This window comes from Pelobates fuscus, chromosome 1 (genome assembly GCF_036172605.1).
Source record: "Pelobates fuscus isolate aPelFus1 chromosome 1, aPelFus1.pri, whole genome shotgun sequence".
NCBI lineage: Eukaryota > Metazoa > Chordata > Amphibia > Anura > Pelobatidae > Pelobates > Pelobates fuscus.
In genome coordinates, this window is record NC_086317.1 from 85,914,598 (window position 1) to 85,920,026 (window position 5,429).

Genomic DNA, 5,429 nt, shown 5'->3' on the forward strand with positions numbered 1-5,429 from the left:
AGCTTAGTTATAACACCCCCTGCCTGTTATATCCCCTCTGTAATATTTATATATAACATACCAGGTATGCTGGCTTCAGAACACAGAGATTAGTTATAACACCTCCTGACTGTGATATCCCCTCTATAATATTTATATAAAACATACCAGGACTGTATATTCCAGAGAACTTAGCTATAACACCCTCTGTCTGTTTTATCCCCTCTATAATACAGTTGCAAGAAAAAGTATGTGAACCCTTTGGAATGATATGGATTTCTGCACAAATTGGTCATAAAATGTGATCTGATCATCATCTAAGTCACAAGAATAGACAATCACAGTCTGCTTAAACTAATAACACACAAAGAATGAAATGTTGCCATGTTTTTATTACACACACCATGTAAACATTCACAGTGCAGGTGGGAAAAGTATGTGAACCCTTGGATTTAATAACTGGTTGAACCTCCTTTGGCAGCAATAACTTCAACCAAACGTTTCCTGTAGTTTCCCTCCTACTGCCCTACCACCCTCTGCCCCAGGCACCCTCTGCCCTCTGTTGCAACACCCATCTTCTGTTGAGCTTCAGCTGGTAGACAGATGCAGAGGCGGCTCTCTAATTAGGTGATTTAGGCGGCCGCCTAAGGCCTCGCGCTGATGGGGGCCTTGCGTCTGCCTAAATCGTCTTAGGGGAGTGTGACAGGTCGGGTCCGAGGACCCGACACAGGAGGCGGCCCGGTGGCTTGCCTTTTATGCCACCAGGTGCGAGGCCCCTCCACACCGCCTGCCCAGGAGAACCAGCCTGTCTGCCTGTTACCACGGCAATGCTCTGACTGGCTGAGATCACGAGACTAGACTTACCACGTGGTCTGCAGCTCTGCACCCGGCGGAGCTGCAGACCGTAAAGGAAGCCCACCGGACCACCAGGGATATAGCCTGGCCGCCCACTGGACCGCCAGGGAATAAGTTAGTCAAAAGGTATTTATGCTTCAGCTCCCCACCCCCTACCCTGCCCTCCTACCACCCCCTGACCTTTTTATAGCCCCCCTTCCACCTTCTGCCATCCTACTGCCCTACCACCCCTGCCCCAGCCACCCTTTGCCCTCCTACTGCCCTACCACCCTCTGACACAGCCACTCTATGTCCTCCTACTGCCCTACCACCCTCTGCCCCAGCCACTCTCTGTCCTCCTACTGCCCTACCACCCTCTGCCCCAGCCACTCTCTGTCCTCCTACTGCCCTACCACCCCTGCCCCAGCCACCCTCTGCCCTCCTACTGCCCTACCACCCTCTGCCACAGCCACTCTATGTCCTCCTACTGCCCTACCACCCTCTGCCCTCCTACCACCCCCTGCCCCAGACACCCTCTGCCATCCTACTGCCCTACCACCCCTGCCCTCCTACTGCCCTACCACCCTCTGCCACAGCCACTCTATGTCCTCCTACTGCCCTACCACCCTCTGCCCTCCTACCACCCTCTGCCCCAGCCACTCTCTACCATCCTACTGCCCTACCACCCCTGCCCCAACCACCCTCTGCCCTTCTACGGCCCTACCACCCTCTGCACCAGCCACTCTCTGTCCTCCTTTTTTGGATTTTTTTTTTTTTTTTTTGTTATTCTGTCTCTCAGTGTTAAAATACACCTACCATTAAAATTATGTACTGATCATTTCTTTGTCAGTGGGCAAACTTCTAAATCCGCAGACAAGCAAATACTTTTTTCCCTTACTGTACACTTAAACCATATAAATCTCCACTTGGAATTGTCAAATTTAGTATTTCTTCCAACAAAATATAAAAATCATTTTAGTAGACATTTAAAAACAAAATACATCTACTAATTTTATTTAAAATTTAAGGAGTGTTTCAAGATTCCCAAGAGGACATTCGCTAAAACCTGTTAAAGCATGTTAAATTGTTGCTCTTTGTAAAGGCTTCAGTTATTTTTATAATTAAAGACATAATTACTTGATGAAGTAAAATGCTGGAGGGAACAGGGAATCTGAAAGAATATTAAAGTGTTACTCCAACCAAAAACAGTGCTTTGATAAAATAATGTTGTTGGTTGGAGTAACCATTGTTGGTACAATCTTTCCTCTTAACGCAAGAAAACAAGCAAAAATTCACCTGTAACACCACGCCAATGCCAATTTCTCACTGCAGCCCAATCAGCCTTCTGTGATGTCACTCCTACTTACTGCCGGGGAGATGTCCTGGAGGAAGGACTGAGGGAGGAATTACAGCGGCATGAAGGGGTTAAGCCATGCCATCATTGGTAGTCCTTTATAAGCATGCTGTGCCTGCTGATGGCAGACACCTTTCACGTACAGAATTGACATTGACCGCTGAGAACTCTTGTTGTGGGCTTCCTAATGACACTGCCAGAGGTAGAGTTATAATTCTGGCAGCTGAATGCAGGTAAGATGGATAGTATGATTATAAAATAAAGCACAGAAATGCACAGTGGCGTAGCATGGGTTGCCCGCACCCTGGGCAAGACAAGTATTGCGCCCCCTAACCCGTGAAATTTTTTTTTACCTCACACCTTAGGCTTGAGGTGAATTTTTAAATTATGCAACACAACTCTCAGTATTACACACATCATGGAGATCAGGAGGGTAGGAAAGGATTAGCGAGGCTATCTAGGTGCCCCTTATTGGCACAGCGGTATGATGGCGTACCGGGTGTATCTTCAAATGGGAAATCACGCTATTAATAGGCATTCTGTAATTCACCAATAAGGATTACTTGAGGACAGTATGGCTGTAACTAGTAAGAAAAATACTATAAAATGTTACGTGGCAACGCTTAATTGCCCCGTCATGTTGAAAAACTGTGCAGAATGTTTGTCAGGGAAATCCCCTGCAAGTGTATGAAATGTGGTTCCAAATCTGTACGGTAAAAGAGCGCTCAGGAGAAATAACTCACACCGACACCAATTCAGTCTAAGTAGATCTCTAGCCTTTGCTGGGAGAGCAATTAGAATTTAGGCAATTTACACAAAGAAGGCAAAAAGCCGGGGCGTGGCCTGGACGCTGACTAAGATGGACGCCTAAATACAGTGCTCCGCTCCACCAAGCCCTTGTAAAGCATTCCATAATACGCAGAAATTACCAAATGGGTCGCAACCGCCGCTCAGATCATCCCCAGACCCCGAGGGGGGCACCCCTGAAATCCCAACAAGGTCCGATGGACGGCTTTATACACCCTCAAAGGGGAGCGGACAATGAGGCCGAACCGACAAGCCCCACACCGCCATCACCGGCCTCGACAACCTCGACGGCCTCGACGGAACCATCAGCCCTAGACAGAATAGGAGAAGAACTCCGTCTGATATCGGCATCTATGGCATCGATGGCAACGAAAGCCGACCTACTTTCACATACCACCACGATTCAAGATGCTCTGAGGGCGGAAATAGCGGGAATCCGCACCGAGGTCGGAGCCCATGCAGGCCGCATCCAATCCCTGGAAACCTCCATGGAAACAAGCGAACAGGCTCACGGCAACCAACACGGCAATCTCCCGACAAGGAGAACTTTTACTCACCATGAGACGCGCTGTGGAAGATATGGACAATAGGGGGAGGCGCTGCAATATTAGGGTCCGCGGGGTCCCGGAGACAGAAGGGGAAGAAAAGGCCGAAGAATTGCTCTCTGCACTTTTCAATAGCATTCTGCAAGCTGAGGCCCCCCTACGCTACAAATTCGATAGAGCCCACCGGGCCCTGCGACCACGCATGCCGGAAGACGGACCCCGGGACTTAATATGCTGCCTGCACTCATTCCCAATCAAAGAGGCAATTATGCGCAAAGCCAGAACAAGACCCACGTGGCCTTACATGGGTGCTCAAATATCCGTGTACAACGACCTCTCCCCCATGACACTGGACGCGAGACGGGCACTCCGCCCGGTTACCACCCTTCTCCGGGAACGCAACATCCCTTACAAGTGGGGATTCCCATTTGCCCTTCAAGCTCGCCATCGGGAAGGCTGGATCACCGCTAAAGGCCCAGACGACATCCCACGCCTCCTGGAAGAGCTGGATTTGCCGCCTGTACCTGTACCGAATTGGATTCTGGACCTGCCAGGCCAGAGACCCAGACCACAACGGATACCCCGAAGACGCAGAGGGGGCTCCCCTCCGGGACCCCCACCGAGACGCCGCCCAGACTGGGGCAACCAAGCGGAGTAGGTAAGCCTGCATACCCTACCCGCACAAACCATCCCCTTTGAGACTCAGACACCTCACCTGCCCCTACCAGTTATAACCACAAAACCCACTGACTATTACCACCAATACCGAGACTATCTATGGGAGAAAACCGCTGAGACACTTTTGGGAGGGGGGCAACGGGAGAAGGACAGGCAGTAACTTACCCACACGTAGATCCCCAGTTCCCCACACACTAGCCTATAAGTGAACAATGGGGCCTCCATTACCGCCTCATGAGGGAACGCGACATTTATTCCACCATCCTGCCAACCCAGGGGAAACCCGGTAGATACGGAACTGCTACTATCATGCTGAGCATGCAAAACTCGAGAATGCTGGCACGAAGCAGGGACACCACTAACAACTCCCACTAATCTGGTGGACCTCTCCACACCCCAGGGGGCTAGGGGACGGGTGGGCCGTCATGATCCGATTTGGGAGGGTGAGGGACAGACTAATGGAGACCCCTCCGAATTTTACACAGAGCTAACATCCGACAGAGACCTCCGCCATTCTAAACTTTGGAGGGATCACTTATGCATCAATAAGCAAAGAATACGGAGGCAGCCCACTCAACACAACCCGTGGGGTTGGGAGGGGGGCTATGGGGGGCGGAGGGAGGGGGGGTTATAACAAGCAGCAACTGCAGCTTAAGATAGGATTCTGACAAACCTGAACCCATGCTAACCCGGACGGAACACTGCTCAAGCTGTTTATCGTAGCAGCCCAGGATTAAAGGGGCAACGGGCAATGGAATACACCTGTGAACACTATTAGCTGGGTTGTGCGGACGGGGGAATATGGGACAAGTGATGGGCTATGAGAGGGAAGTGGGAAGGCTGAAACGAGGGTACACTCACACATCACCCACACGCAACACCCAGGACAAGAACACACACACCTTACCACACACACACAAACAAGGGGTACCTATCCCTACTAGCACACTGGCCACGGCCGGTTAATTGAAGTCAGACAGCACGGGACACGGGGGAGGTGAGGGGACAACCTGAACAGGGATATACTCATAGTTATGAACGCACAGATCACGAGGGTTTGGGGGCCGGGGACTGTACCGGGGACAGGGACGGGAGGGGAGGGGGGAGGGGGAAGGAAAACACCTTAGGGAACACCCAATTCAGCTGCACATAACACATGGAACTAGGTTACAAGCAGACACGCACCTATACGCACCCACTCTCGAACACACACACCGCAGTCCGCCCCCTCC